The sequence below is a fragment of the Macrobrachium nipponense genome, chromosome 37, assembly GCF_015104395.2.
Source record: "Macrobrachium nipponense isolate FS-2020 chromosome 37, ASM1510439v2, whole genome shotgun sequence".
Lineage (NCBI taxonomy): Eukaryota > Metazoa > Arthropoda > Malacostraca > Decapoda > Palaemonidae > Macrobrachium > Macrobrachium nipponense.
In genome coordinates this window covers 49,605,229-49,621,160 of record NC_061097.1, presented here as the reverse complement: position 1 = coordinate 49,621,160, position 15,932 = coordinate 49,605,229, and the positions used below count along the sequence as shown (strand labels likewise).

At 38.2% G+C, this 15,932-nt stretch overlaps 1 protein-coding gene and 1 long non-coding RNA gene across 2 annotated transcripts in view; one reads left to right on the top strand and one right to left on the bottom strand.

The window, feature by feature from the left end:
• Window positions 1-15,932, top strand: part of LOC135209256 (homeobox protein prospero-like) — a gene marked incomplete in the record, with an annotated part of 1,606,906 nt that overhangs the window by 1,521,586 nt on the left and 69,388 nt on the right.
• LOC135209258 (uncharacterized) overlaps window positions 4,626-15,932 on the bottom strand; it is a 52,827-nt gene continuing 41,520 nt past the window's right edge. Inside the window, exon 2 of the long non-coding RNA XR_010313333.1 lies at window positions 4,626-6,469. This is a non-coding gene — a long non-coding RNA (uncharacterized LOC135209258). The remainder of the gene's footprint in view (window positions 6,470-15,932) is intronic.

The window sequence follows — 15,932 nt, the reverse complement described above, 5'->3', positions numbered from 1 at the left end:
GATAATTTTAGAAATAACAGTATTTATTTTAATAATAATGATATATCATTAACTCAGTAGTGATAATGATAAGAACATGTAAACAAAATAATAAGGAACAATAGTTTTAATGCCACCATCATTACTGCGGAAATTATTATTATTATTATTATCATCTTATTATAAACTGCTACAAAGAAAAGAACGTCCAACGAGGACATTGTCACTAGAGCTGCTTTGTTGCGTGTGCAGTTCAACAGGCACAAGACAATAAACATTAAGGGGGTGGGGGCGGTTCGCCCCCTTGTTATCTTCATCTCTTTCTTTCTGTCACCCCTTGTACTTGAGTTCACAATAAGACATGCGAAAGTAACTCTCTTTAAGAGGATGTTGCTGCATCTCTCTCTCTCTGTCTCTCTCTCTGTCTCTCTCGGCTTCTGCAGTGGAAAAAGAAACGAGACAGGCATGTTTTTCCTGTAGATACAAAAGATGTTTCCCGTCGGTCGGGTGGCTCCTCCTAGTGAGGAGACTTTTTTTTTCTTCTTCTTCTTCTTTTTACTCGTCATATACCACCCCTGTCTAATTACCGAGGCCGCGTTTTGAAAATAAAGTCCTTTTCACCTTTTGTTTGCCAGAGTTTTTTTTTTTTTTTTTTTTTTTTTTTTTTTTTTTTTTTTTTTTTTTTTTTTTTTTTTGCAATTGTCCTCCGGGAGCCCCTTACTGAAGCGAAAGGAAGGAAGGAAGCTGATCTTTTGTTGGCCTGGTTGCATCTTTCTGTCATTCTTCTCCTCAGCAACCCCTTCCTCCTCCATTTCCTCCTCTTCTTTTCTTAGGTGGGGGAGGTCTTCCTCCTCCTCCTCCTCCTCCTCCTCCTCCTCCTCCTCCTCCTCCATCGTCTTGTTCTGTTGCAGTCCTCGTTTGATCTTTGGAAGTCGTCCGTGCTATTGCTAGGCAGGCGTCACTTGTGGCAGGATTTGTTTTGGTTTCTGAATAAGAAATGAGAGAGAGAGAGAGAGAGAGAGAGAGAGAGAGAGAGAGAGAGAGAGAGAGAGAGAGAGAGAGAGAGGGAGGCATTTTTGCGTTAGATAGTTTGCGTAAGTATCAGAAAGAGACGAAAATATTTGGCGATTTGTAAGGATTAATTTATAGCAATTACGACATTCGTCAAATATGTGGCATGTATGTAACATTGCATATTAATGTCTCTATCTATCTATCGTTAGTATGCATCAGTCAGCCTCCTTTTGAAAAGATTTAGATTTTAATGTTGTAACATGTACCTTTCAATGCAACATTATATATATTATATATGTATGATGTGTTTATATATATACTATATATATCCATATATATATACCAACAGAGAAACAAAATTCAGACGGGAGGAAAAAAATTATATACCTTCATAGGTATTCTTGCAAATGTTTAAATGGAAACAAGCTATTACACGTTTCTCTTACTAGATTACTTTAAATGTCATTGTTGGTTTTTTTGTTCATATCCACAGAATATGTTTAATAGATGTCCGAAAGAATAGTGATTTTATCGGGTATAGAAGGATTTAATAATATACTTTAACGAAGTGGCTTTGCAAAATGCTTCCAAAATACTTTTGTGTTTTATTGATGTACACTGGCTATCTTTGCAGCGCCAGATTACATTCACAGATCAATCAATTAATCTGCAATCCCGTCCCCCCCACTCTCTCTCTCTCTCTCTCTCTCTCTCTCTCTCTCTCTCTCTCAGACACACACACACGCACACGCTAGAGTCACGAATTCGAAACTGAAGACAGACAGACAGACAGAAAAGCCTCCTGGAATTCGGCTCCGTCACCTTAGACGGAACTTCGTCAGGACAGGGAGACATTGAGTAAAAGGCTTCAGAAATCGTACATGTTGTCTTCGAGTCCACTATGCGATTGGAGAGAGAGAGAGAGAGAGAGAGAGAGAGAGAGAGAGAGAGAGAGAGAGAGAGAGAGAGAGAGAGACGAAATTCATCCTTGAAGTCTTGATTGATTTTTAACCTCCTCGGAAGGTGGCAGGTGAAAAATCGAAAAAGGAATATTGTTTTTCATTTATATAGTAAAAAGAACAAAATTTATTCGAGAGAGAAGATTAAGAAAAGAGGAGACAAGCAAAAAAGAAGGAAAGGGTAGACGAAGGAGAGAAGACGAGCACGAGGAGGAGGAGAAGGAGAAGAGGTGGGCTGACCAGGTAAGGGATACCTGCTTTTGGCTTAATGAGAAGGAAACCTTAGACTGTTTGTCCAGACTCGAGCTTCCTGAAGGAGTAAGGCTTGATGATTCTGCAACACCTGGCTGAGACGACGTCCTCCTCCTCCTCCTCCTCGCTCCCCTACTCCTCCTCCTCCTCCTCCCTCCTCCTCCTCACTCCTCCTCCTCCTCCTCCTCCTCCTCCTCGTGGTTGGTCACTCAAGGGGACGATCGAGGAAGCGTCTGGTGATGATTGCTTATTCATCCACGACACTTGCATGCCCAGACGATGAGAGAGAGAGAGAGAGAGAGAGAGAGAGAGAGAGAGAGAGAGAGAGAGAGAGGTCACTCTCATTAGCCACGACTTTCCAAGAAATTGCGCCACTGACGTAATCAGATGTAGTCTGATATTTATCATTATTATTATTATATTCAGATGAACTCTATTTACATGGAACAAGCCCACCAAAGGGGCTATCGACTTGAAATTCAAGTTTTCAAAGAATATAGTGTTCATTCGAAACAACTGAACGTAATTGGCATTGGTAATATATTAGGGTCGCGTGTATTTATTATTGGAAAAGTAGGTTCCAAGGTCGTTTAGTCTTTAAATTGGCTGTTGTATCAAGATGGGGTCACTTTCACTTTGTCTGCAGGTCCTGAGTAGATGGTTGTGTTGTCTGTTTCCGTATAACTTTTTTTTTTTTTTTTTTTTTTTTTTTTTTTTTTTTTTTTTTTTGCGTTTTCCAGGAAACGCCCTTTTAGTAAAATGCGGAATTTATTCTATTTTTCCGCTGCCTTTACTTTTTTTTTGAGAAGCTTTGTTACTTTCATTAAACTTAACATTTTTTAGACCTTGTCTAATGATTGCTTTACTCTAGGTACATTTTCTTACTTCATTTTTCCTTTACCTTTCCTCTACTTGTAGAAAAGCTTTGTCTTTACTTTTTCATGAAATTGAAAAGTTTCTTTAGACCATGACAAATATTCACTTGTTTATGTATTTTGTGAAACTCCATTTGAATGTGGCTTACACAACATCTTCCAGTCACCTCATGCTCTAGAAATGAAGCGAGAATGACCTCACTGTGACCTCACCGTCATCCCATTTGAGCGTAATGTTATCATGACCTTATGAATCCATCTTCCGGTTTAACATTGCGGATACCCCTTTCAACCCTTCCTCCCCTACCCCTGCCCCCAACCCCTCTTCCTTTGTTGACCTAGGACGACAATCTGACCCATAATTACGATAGCTCTTGACCCACACCTCTGTTTTTCTCTGGAGTTAACAGTCCATGACGACCCTAGTCTTGTGGTCCATCTGCTCTCTTCCAGTCTTGTTTATGCTGGTTAGTGATGGTCTTCGTTATTTGGTTGTTTCTGGTTTTTGAGAAATGAGGTCTATAATGAAGTTATTTTCTAGAAGAACGTTATAGCTTTGTATGGGGGGCATGGGACTTGATAGTTGTAGTTAGTACTATAGAGTAGTGAATAGGTCTAATTTATCAACAATATTTTTTTAAACATCTGTTCTACTGGTTTGTTGTGATCATCGTGGAATTCAGAGGCTTTAAGGTAACGATTTATATGTCCGACAATTAACATCGATACTTGTTCTTTGTTTTCTGCTCTTTAGTCTTATTGACATTGCTCTGAAGAGACTTTTAAGGTACCCATTTCTGTGTTCAGTAATTAACACAGACTTGTTCTTTGTTATATCTTTGGGCTTACTTTTTGCGGCGCGTTTAGTAAAAATAAAGCCCGTTGGTGATGACCGGAAAAGCATAAACAAAAGATTGTAAATATCATCAAGATAGTGGCCCCGAAAACCCTTGATGACTCAGTATTTAGGAAAGATCCTAATTTGTAAATATCATCAAGATGATGGCCCCCGAAAACCCTTGGTGACTCAGCATTTAGGAAAGATCCTAATTACTTTGTGTAAAAATATAAACAAATGAATGTAAATATCATCAAGATAATGGCCCCGAAAATAATTGGTGATCAGCATTTAGGGAAGATCCTAATTACTTTGTGTAAAAACAGACACAAAAGATTGTAAATATCATCCACAAGAGATTGTAAATATCATCCACAAAAGATTGTAAATATCATCCACAAAAGATTGTAAATATCATCCACAAAAGATCGTAAATATCATCAAGATAATGGATCCCGAAAACCCTTGGTGACTCAGTATTTAGGAAAGATCCTGAGGTTATGAAAGTGAGATGTTAGTAAGACGTCCCAGGTCATCATATTCTTGATCTTAATCATTGTCTGTACATCGGAAAACTCATCTGATGGTTGATTCACTTTAAAGTTGGGCAGTCAGTGTTTACTTAAATGGGGCACAGAAAGACTTCTCTCTATTTTTATATACCATAGGATGCACATTTTGCCACTGCTATGGCTTTATTCATAAGTATTAGACCAAGACTATACAACTTTATTAGCTTAAAGTTACAATTAGTTCAAGTTTTGCAATTGAATGCAAATAAAGTTTTGTGTAACCAATAGTGCACAACTTTATTAGTTTAAAGTGACAGTTAGTTAAAGCTTTGCAATTGAATGTAAATAAAACAGAACATATGTAACTAATAGTGACCTGTATGTTCTAGTTCTGCAGTTCAATGTGGTTGGTGACCTGTAATAATGGTAGCCTATTTTAAACCAATTGTGTAAGGTGGCAGAGTATATTCACTACAATAGTAGCCAATTACAAACTAAACATAGTCAGATTCATAACGAACAAATTAAATTAGTCTCAAATTCAAAATAGCAATAGGAGCAGGAGACAGACTTCAGTGGTGAAAAGGGAAACTATTTCAACAATTCACTGAAGGGAAATTTGTGCGACACATATACCTTCTGCTTTTATTTGAACTCTTTAAAGATGAGAATTTGATTATGTTAACCATGAGTCATGAGTTTGAGTGTGGTGGTAGAATTGACAACAGACAAAATCTATGAAAACTGGTTTGATTTACACGATATTTTAATGTAAATCAGATTTTTAAACAGATTTACATGATATTTTAAGGTAAATCAGACAGATTTAAGCCTCAGACATTCAATTCGTGAGACAGTGCTTGAAAATATTAAGCCATCCACCTCCAAATAATTCCAAGCCAAGAGGAGCATTTGGTTCTTTCCCCTACGATGAGACCTTAACAAATGCCAGATAATTATTGTCGACAGACAAACAACCCGAGAGAATATGAGGGAATTTAACTAAGTATCAACTAGCTACATCTTACAGACAGAAAACAGTATCATTAATATTTCAAGTACAAGTAGACAGCTTTCATTGATTTCCAGTTTAATGTGCTAAATCTCAGAAACAGAACCTAAGAAGACAGCCTTATTTAATTTAAGTTATATATGATAATTTCATCCAGAGTTATGAAATTAAGTTAAATTTCAGCAATTTAAGGTATATATGATATATTAAATTTCATCATATCATATATAAGTATATATGATATATATATGATAATTTATAAGGAGAGAGCTTATTCAATCTTAGTTATATATGATGATTTAATCCTGAGTGATGTATGAAAATTCAGATCTTGAGCTCGGTGATATATGATAATTTCATCCTCAATGAAGGTAAATTTCATCAATTTAAGGTATATGTGATAAACTGAGTAAAGTTATAAAGTTAAAGAGACAGCACCTAGACAGAAACGAAGTCTGTTTAGACCAAGAGTTACGAATCTTTAAAACCTTTTGAAAAGGTGACAGACAATAGACGCCTGACAGTTCTCAAAAATTCAAAACTCCCTGAAGTTTAAACTGACAGAAGCTAGAGAGTTTCTTTAAACTTGAGATATTAAAGACATGTCAGACAGTGGGCGGAACATCAGACTTCCAAAAAATGCAAAAAGATGTCACAAGTTTTGTTTTAAATATTTAAACGGATGAATAAAAATTATCTCAAGTGCAGCAGATACTAGCAGTTCAAAAGTCAGTTAAGACAGAGACAAACAAAGTAACCAAGGAGAAAAGACAAGAGAAAAAGTAACCAAGAATGTACCAACAGCCCAGTTTTGTATTAGTACTAAAGATACAGAAATAACTGTGAGGCTATGTTAAACTAATAAATTTGCAAGGCGTTGCAAAGGCCCCACAGTCGACATCTTCAAATTAGTCTGTTAATCCACATCATCTTATTGCCAACACGTGTCTCACATAGCCTGCAAGTTGGCAATGGGTCTTCAGCCATATCGTTTGCAGCCTTTGATTTGAAGTCGTTCTGCCACATACCTAATAAGAAAATTATTTCATTAGTTTATTTTATGCAATAGCTGATGAGAGGGAAATGCAAATGTATTATCTCTACCATTCTGTTTTTAAATGCTAAAAACAACAAAATTGTTTTGCGTTTAAGATTCTTAATTTTTAATTAGTTTAACCCCTAACATTTTGTTGTAATTTGGCAAATCATGCAATGTACTCCGTTTAGTTTTTAAAATGGGTTTAATGAAGATTGAGTAGTCTGAAATAAGCGTTTTAGCATCATGGATAGAAACCCATGAAGATATTAGTAGTTGACATTTGTAACAATAGATATAAGTTCGACTGCAATATATGACACTCAAGCTTGGTACCATATAAACCACTTGTGCTGGACCACCATATACTTAAGCCCAATAATTTCAGTGATCCCCACCTAAGGTCCTCAAATTCAAGAGAAGGTATCACTTGTATTTTTAATTGATACCGGATAACTTTTAAAAAAGCAGTGTTGTATTGTTATCTTAAAGAAATCTCAATCTTTTCCTCTCGATACTGGATAAATTTGCAAAAGGTGCACAGCTGGGAAATAAGTAAACTGGTTGAAGCAAAATGGTCACAACACAGTTCGACAGAAAGAGAAGAGAGGTTCAGTCTCTCTCTGTATCTTAGAGAATAGGGAACAATACTGGAATGTACTGCAGACAACAGATATTTCCCCATCAGACGGTGAAACAGATTATGGTTTTGAGATATACATTGTTTTTGAACTATGTCAAGTAAAGGTCAGGCAGAGAGAGAGAGAGAGAGAGAGAGAGAGAGAGAGAGAGAGAGAGAAAGTAGAGCAAGGTCTTCCGTTGATTCTTCGTTGCCCTTACATAGCTTGTCAGGTTGCCTTAACCACAGAGAAGTAACGTTCCTGAAGTTTATATTCTCCTGGTGAAAATGTTCACAAGCAGGGAAGTAGTCTCATTCTCAACCAATATCAACTCAACCAGTGTCAACTATCATCGAGAGTAGTGACAGTTCCTCCTGAAGGACCTTCGTCGCTGGAAAATTTGCTCCGTGTCTCTGCCAGGATTCAACAGCCATCATCTACGACCTCTTCTTCAGCGGAAAAGTGAGCGGGCAATGAATTGGCTACAATGATTCGGTGATATAGTTCTTTGCAGAGCAGGTTGCAAAGAGGTAGTTTTCTTGCCTCTTTGAAGTTCAGTGAAAAGCGCTTCTGTAGTCTAGTCGCCATTCAACGCCCCCTCTCCAAATAACCGAGAAACTAAAAGCAAATAAAGAAAAGGAAACAAAAGAAAATCGACGCCACTCCCCCAAAATAACGGAGGAACAAAAAGCAAATAAAGGAAGCAACTCAAAAAAAAAAAAGTGAGAGCACAGTACCCTTGAGAAAGACCCCTGTCGAATCATTCAACAATAATGTCCTACTTAAAGCTACTTAAAGGAAATTATTAAGTGAGTTTTCCCCAGGGAGAGAAACTTCGTTTCTCGTACGAGAGAAACTTCGTATGTTACTTAAGACGAAAGCTGATCGCAGACTCTTGCACGAGAGCTGCAATGGAACAAATTACGGGTCATAAATCATGGTTTCTCTCTCTCTCTCTCTCTCTCTCTCTCTCTCTCTCTCTCTCTCTCTCTCTCATTCCTTTGTCATCAAACAAACCGAAAAATAGTTTGTGATGCAGAACTTTTCCCAAATGATTCTAACTTTTGTAAGGTTTGAAGCAAGATGTGTTCACAATTAATGTAGTCATGTAACTCCTTTAGAAATATGAGGAAATTTGACTAAAATTAAATCGCAATTTAGTATGTTAATTGACTTATGTAAGTGACAGCAATACATACCAATATAAGTTATTACGTGATACGTGCAAAATGTCCTCTCTCTCTCTCTCTCTCTCTCTCTCTCTCTCTCTCTCTCTCTCTCTCTCTCTCTTTGGAAATGGATGATGGAATCGTGTCGATTTTATCTTTCTATGCCGAGTGCTATTATCATTATTATATTATTATTGATAACCCCATACCGTAACGGTAATAGTCGAGAGGGTCGAGATAGTCTTAGGGGCGTTACTTCGCTCCATCCCAAAATAGTGTATGTAATGGACGACGGCAAATCTGAACGGGAAGTTCGTCGTTGATTATATGATTAATTATTGACTCACTAAAATACTGAAACATCGATTCACTACAATAATTGCCAAAATGAAACCAGCAAAAGGATGCCACAATTTAGCCTAGGATGCCGAAATAATTAAGATTAAAATAGATTTATGAAATCTTCTTCTTCTTCTTCTTCCTAGCTTAAACCCATTTTTATATGGGGTCGCCATTACGAATGAGTCGTCTCCATCGATTTCTGTCTTGTGCCTCGTTCTCATTTATACCTTTCAATTCCATATCTTCCCTTACACAATCACGCCATCTCTTTCTTGGTCTTCCCCTTCTTCCTTCTACCCTGCACTTCCATTTCCATCGTATGTCTTCCAACATGACGTTCCTCCCTTCGTAACAGGTGTCCATACCATCGAAGCCTTCCTTCCTGTATTTTCTTCGATATTTCAGCTACCTTTGTTGATCCTCTTATATACCTCAATTTCTAATCCTATCTTCCTTGTTACTGCCGACATCCATCTCAACATTCTCCATTTCTGCTACATCCATCTTCTTCTCCTCTGCTTTCCTCATACTTGCCGTTTCTGTTCCATATAACATTGCTGGTCTGACCACCGTCCTATGGAACTTTCCTTTCAATTTCAGAGGGACCTTCTTGTCACAGAGTACCCCTGATGCAAACCTCCAATTATTCCATCCTGCCTGAATTCGGTGTCTCACCTCTTGGTTCATGCTTCCACTATCCTCCAATACGGACCCTAAGTACTTGAACTTCTGTACTTTCTTTATTTCTTCCCCACCCAATCTTATGCTACTTTCCACCGTCCTCAGTAAATACTAGAACACATATATTCGTTTTGTGATCTGCTTATTTCTTCCTTCCTCTCCTCTTAAGTGCTTGCTCATTCCACCGTCAACCTCCCCTCCAACTCCTCCTTCCCCTCAAGTGGCCTCTCCTCCAACGCTTCCACCTCCCCCCAACCCCTCTCCCCCTTCCCCTCTGAACACAACACAATGTCATCCGCGTATAATATGCACCATGGCAACTGCTTCTCTAACATCCCTGGTCATTCCATCCATCACGATGTTGAAGATGAATGGGCTAAGTGCTGACCCCTGGTGTATACCACTCCTATCTCAAATCCATCCGTCACCAAAACAACTACTTTCTCACTCTAGTATACATTCTGTACATCTGAATAATTCTGACATACTTTTCCGGCAACCATCTTCTCCCCTCATACATCTCATATTTCTTGCTTGGCATTCTGTCATAGGCCTTTTCAAGGTCTATGAATACCAGATGCAGTTCTCGTTGTTTTTCTCGGATTTTTCTCCATTAGCTGCCTTATGCAAAATATTCCATCCGTTGTGCCGCTTCCCTTCATAATCCTAACTGTTCCTTCCCTATTCTAACTTCTCTCTCAGCCTGCTATCTATGATTCTTTCCAAAATCTTCAACGTGTGAGACATTATTTTATACCTCTATAATTACTGCATTCTGGACATCACCTTTACTTTTTAAATTTAAAATAGGTATCAATATTGCTTTCCCGCCATTCTTCTGGTATCTTTTTCCTGTTCGAATATTTTTTACCGCATCAGATCATACAAGATGTCTACCCCTTCCTTCTCTCCAAGGCTTTCCAACTTCGACTGGGATTAAGTCAGGTCCTGTTGCCTTCCCATTTCTCATTCTTTTTAAAGCTCGTATCACTTCATCCCCTAGATATCCCATTACCATCCCATGTTTAACTTGTCCATCCTCTCTTCCAAGTCTTTCATTTTCTCATTTAGCAGTTGTTTTTCGAATACTCTTCCATCTTTTCAGGATGTCTTCTTCCTTTTTTTACGACCGTACCATTCCTATCTTCATTTGCTTAATATGGGTGATGTCCTTTGTTCTTTTATTTCTTACTTTTGACAGTTTTGAGGCATCTTACTCAACCCTTCCTTGGTTTCCAGTTTCATTATAAACCCTCTTCATTGCCTTGCCTTAGCTTGAGCTACCACCCTTTTTACTTCTTTTGTTTCTTTCTCTTAATCTTTCTCTGTCCTCCCTGCAGCTGTGACTCTTCAAATCTCTTCTTTGCCTCCCTTTTACCTTTCACCACTTCCCCCACCTCTTCTTCCCACCACCAGGTCCTCCTTTTCCTCCCATACTATTCAGATGTTTCCCCTAGTATCTCCTTTCATGTCTTCTAATCACTGATGATTATGCCTCCACCATTCTCCCACATCTTCAATTCCCGATCAACCTCTCCAGCAACCTCTTCTCCTGAACTCTCTCTTCTTATCATTATCCTCCTAACAATTTATACCACTTTGATTTCTTTACCCCATTCGTTTTTCGTTTTCTTTTCTCTTTCATCTTTTAAATCCATACAAAGGAGCCTATGTTGGGGGGCCACGTGGTCACCTTGGGATAACTTTACAATTCCTAACTTCCACCCCAGCCTTGATCTATTTGTAAACGGAGGTAATCTATTTGTGTGCATCTACCGCCACTCCTGTGTTTATCAAGTGCTCCCTCTTCTTTTGAGAATGTGTTCACTATGCCATATCAAAGGACAGGCAAAGTTCTACTATTACTCTCTCCTTCCTTTGGGTTTCTCTCCCCAATCCATTGTCCTCCATGCACACGTTTCAATACATCCTTTTCATTTCCGACATGTCCCATTAAGTCTGCCCCCACTACAGTCCTCTCCTGCTCTTTCAGTTCTTGCGTTACCTCACTCATTTCGTTCCAAAACGGCTCTTTTTCTTTTTCCTCTGTGCAGCCCACTTGTGGAGCATAAGCGCTATGATGTTCATTGTTTCCACCCCTCCATAACATATCTTCACTCATATGCGGTCATTCTTTCTACTCACTTCGTCACTGCTTCTTCATTTCCCCCGAACAAAACTACTCCAACGCATTCCTACCCTGCTCCCATTTTGCTCCACTATAGATTAACTTGTAGCCCTCCCCCAGTTTCTTTTAGCTTTATTTTACATGCTTTATTACTTTCATGAGTTTCCATGCACACACAAAATATCCACTCTCTTACCTCATTAACTCTGCCACTCTCTTCCTCTTCCCGTCATAGACCCAATATTGAGCTGGCTCATTCTGATCACATTTAGCTCGCTTCCTTTAGCTGCACCCGCTCATGATGCAGTAGCCCTCGCCTTGTCCACAGAGTTAGGGCGATTGTGTGAGTGGCGTTCGGAGTACGGAGTAGCCCTAGCCCTATTCTCATCAATATCACTTGATCATTCCATTGGTTTTGGGCGTGGGTTTTTACAGTCGGATGCCCTTCCTGACACCAACCCTCCCTATTTATACGGGCTTGGGACCGGCACCCATTGAGGCTGGCTTGCCCCCACAGGAGGCTAGATTTAAAATAGATTTATGAAAGAGATAAATTAATAATTATGTTAATAATAAAATGCCGTGGATCTCATAGGTAGAGACAGACTTGCCATTTGAATGTACATAGATCATCAGAATAAGGATGATAAATATAAGAGCTATTGAAAGATTGAAAGGAAAGATTGTTTGGGATTCATTTTGAAAAATTTTGAGAAAACGCGTCAAGCGGTCATGAAGGTTTTATGCTAAATGCAGATATTTTGAGAAAAATGGTATATTATCATTTAGAGAGAGAAATGCCGTCCTGGAAGATTCTTTATGTCAAAAGACAGAGAAATCTGTCTTGAAGATGTCATGTTACTCAGATACAGATATTTTGAGGAAAATTAGTATACCTATATCCTTTGAAGGCAAACTTTATTTTCTTGTCTTCAAAGGATATAATATCATTTAGGAAAAGATTAATCATGTTGCTTGGTTTCAGATATTTTGAGAAAAATGGTATTAAACCAATTATGTTTTTTTCTTAAAAGGATATATATATAATTCTGGAAAAGACTTTGTTACTCAGTTGTAGATATTTTGAGAAAATGGTATATATTAGATAAACAGCAATATTTCTATCTTCAGAGGATATAACAACATTTCTAGAAGATTCTTTATATGAAGAGATATTCCGACAACTCATCTCTTACTAAGAGGAATAGAATCATATAGGCGGTTATCTCCTGCAACAGTCAACAACGAATGGAGTGTGCAAATGTTTGGTTAGGCTATTTCTGCCAATTCAGATCTAGTCTGTTATCACTAGGCAATTATTTGGTGGATCACGTTTTTGAGGCCAGCTGAATAATGAAGGGGATGAGTCATTTTGTATATTTTCTTTGGGTCAGGTTAATTTGCTTAAATATCGTGAGATAAAGAGAGACTAGGATTATTATCTGAGCTTCTCTTTGCTCGGTCTGACACTACTCGTGTGTATTGACACGTGATTTTTTAACGACAGTTTGGCGAGGCAAATAGTAATGATATGACTTTATTGATAAGCATGGGGGCTGTAATATATACCAAATAATGATTGCTGCCTTTGAAATAGAGGTTTCTCTCCCTGTGGGATGTGTTGTCAAGTTTGATAAACCTAACATACTCAATGTATATATTTTTCTTTTGAGAAAAGAAAAATTATTCTAGTACGGGTTGACGATCTTAAATACTGGTATGAAGAGATTTTACATGATTATGAATGACCGACTCAAATATAATACACACACAGACACACATAAAATGTATATGTGAGAACATACGAAATATGTAAGTAAAATGCATATATAAGACATAACTCGTATGCAAAATACCTTGAGCAAAGCCGGTCCTCCATACAGACAAAGTTATAAACCCACCCACCCACCCACCCTCTCTGCACGCAGAGTATAATCATTATGGAAGTCAATAAAAAAATAGTTTTGCTCTGTTGATGACGTTAATAAACAAAAAAAAAAGGTAAAGGAAAGAAATCTGGGCGAACCTTGGAAGATGACGTGAAGAAGGTCTTGGTAGCTGAGCAAGATCCCTACTGGAACAGATTGCTAACAAAATACCTATCAGCACGCGCTCAGCACACCTCTAGCACGTGCCATTGCTGCCACTCTCCCCTTTCTCTCTCTCTCTCTCTCTCTCTCTCTCTCTCTCTGCTATAATGCCGTCAGAATAGGCAATATATCTAAATCAAGATTGCGTGAAACGCCGCACACTCCCATCTTGATGGCACAAGACACCTGCTAAGAAATAGTTTCCCACGCAAGTCACCGCTGTAGCTACGTCTTCCGGTGACCTTGAAGGATGCCTGCGTATGCGCGCGCGCATACACACACACACACACACACACACACGTACAGGTCCATGCATATGAACCGACACGTACACATTATTTGGAAAACGCACACATAGAAGCAGTATCAAATGTATTCATGAAAACGTATAGTTTTATCTAAATACCAAAGTACTCTATATTTTTGTATGGAGACTTATGCAAGTTTTATTTACAATCACAAGGAAATAAGCAAGTTCTATTTACCTTTGATAGGGAAATACGTAAGAAATAATATTTACTCTCACATGGAAACACGCAAGTTTTATATATCTTTACATGGGGAGACAAATTCTATTTACTCTCGGAGAAATACGCAAGTACTATTTACTTTCACAGGAAAATACGCAAGTTCTACTTATTCTCGCAGAAAAATAAGCAAGTACTATTGACTATCACAGAGACATAAGCAAGTACTATTTATTTACAGGAAAAGACGCAAGTACTAATTACTCTCACAGAGAAAAACAAACGTTCTGTTTAATTTCACACAGAAATAGAGAAGTTCTATTTACTTCTACAGCGAAACGCATGCATACGTAACATGTTCACACACACACAAACACACACACACACTACCACTACTACTACTACTAAGCGCCTCAGTGGTCGCGGGTTCGATTCTCGGCCATTCCATTGAGGAGTGAGAGATGTGTATTTCTGGTGATAGAAGTTCACTCTCGACGTGGTTCGGAAGTCACGTAAAGCCGTTGGTCCCGTTGCTGAATAACCACTGGTTCCATGCAACGTAAAAACACCATACAAACAAACACACACACTACTTTATCCAAACATGCACACACATACACTGAAACACCAGTATACGCAAACATTCATTATATATTTACACACGCAAGACGCACACAAATTCGTGTGCACGCAAAGTATACGTTACATTTGTTACGCGCATGAGTCCATGACATAAAATGTAATTAATTATTACTCATTAATTGAATTTACATACAGAACTTGGTAATAACTGTCTTTTCAGAAAGCATTTATGGTGAAATTTCTACAAGATGAAAACATGTATAACATACGTAATAATATACACGCCAAACAGACGTATACGAAAGTACGAAAGTATTATAATGAAAGGTATAAAAAACCATGAAGTATATTTTTTTCGATTCATTTAACCACAATCAGGTTAAGCATTTCTCAAATAATAATAATGATAATAATAATAATGATAATGATAATAATAATAATAATGTAATGGTATTCTAAGTAAAGAGGAGAATCATTGGGAGGCGTTACTACCTACAGTGTCTTGCGTGGTGAACTGTAGGTCAACTAATGGTTCTAGGATGTAGTGCTTTGTGCGTTTTACTCGACATCCGTTCCTTAGAGTCTCTCTGCACTAACATGTGTTCCCTCGTGACGGAAATCTACAGCTACATGTGCACATATCACATCTCGTTTGCGTCGGGCAGGGCGAGAAGTATTACTTATTTATATACCTTCCCTAACTGACAAGACGCGAAGACGGAAGAGACGATGCTTCGTTATTGATTAACAAGACTGAGAGATTTAATGCAGATGTAGTGGCACGTAGATGTGAAAGACGTGCCCTAAAGATGTAGAAGACATTTGGCTATATATTTACGAGGTAGAAATCCCTGGAGGATTCACTGGCTAAATTCACTTAAAGGATATTCTTTTCGTAGCCAAGCGCAAATGATCCTTGTCGTTGCCTGCTAGTATTAAACCTAAGTCATCCGCTAAATGACCCCAAACTTAAATAGAAGAGAATATAGAATTTAGGCCAAAGGCAAAGAACCGAGATTTATGAGGTCATTCAGCGCTGAAATGGAAATTAAGTAAAAATGTTTGAAAGATGTAACAGGAAGCAAACCTCAAAGTAGTCGCACTATGAATCAATTGTCAGGAGAAGGTGGGAAATAAGATGGAAGGGAGAGAAAATAAACTGAGGTCCAGTAAAAGGAATGAAAGTGTTGCAGCTATAGGGGCCGAAGGGACGCTGCAAAGAACCTTCGGGGGGGAAAACCGTTTAGAGATAATACAAAATATCACGTTCCTTAATTTTTTGGCCACAAAAGTGTCATTTCTTCAACTCTACACATCCTAAAACCAAACTTTTTGCTGCCTTGGAAGGGTTCGGAATAAGGTCATAACCTCCTCCC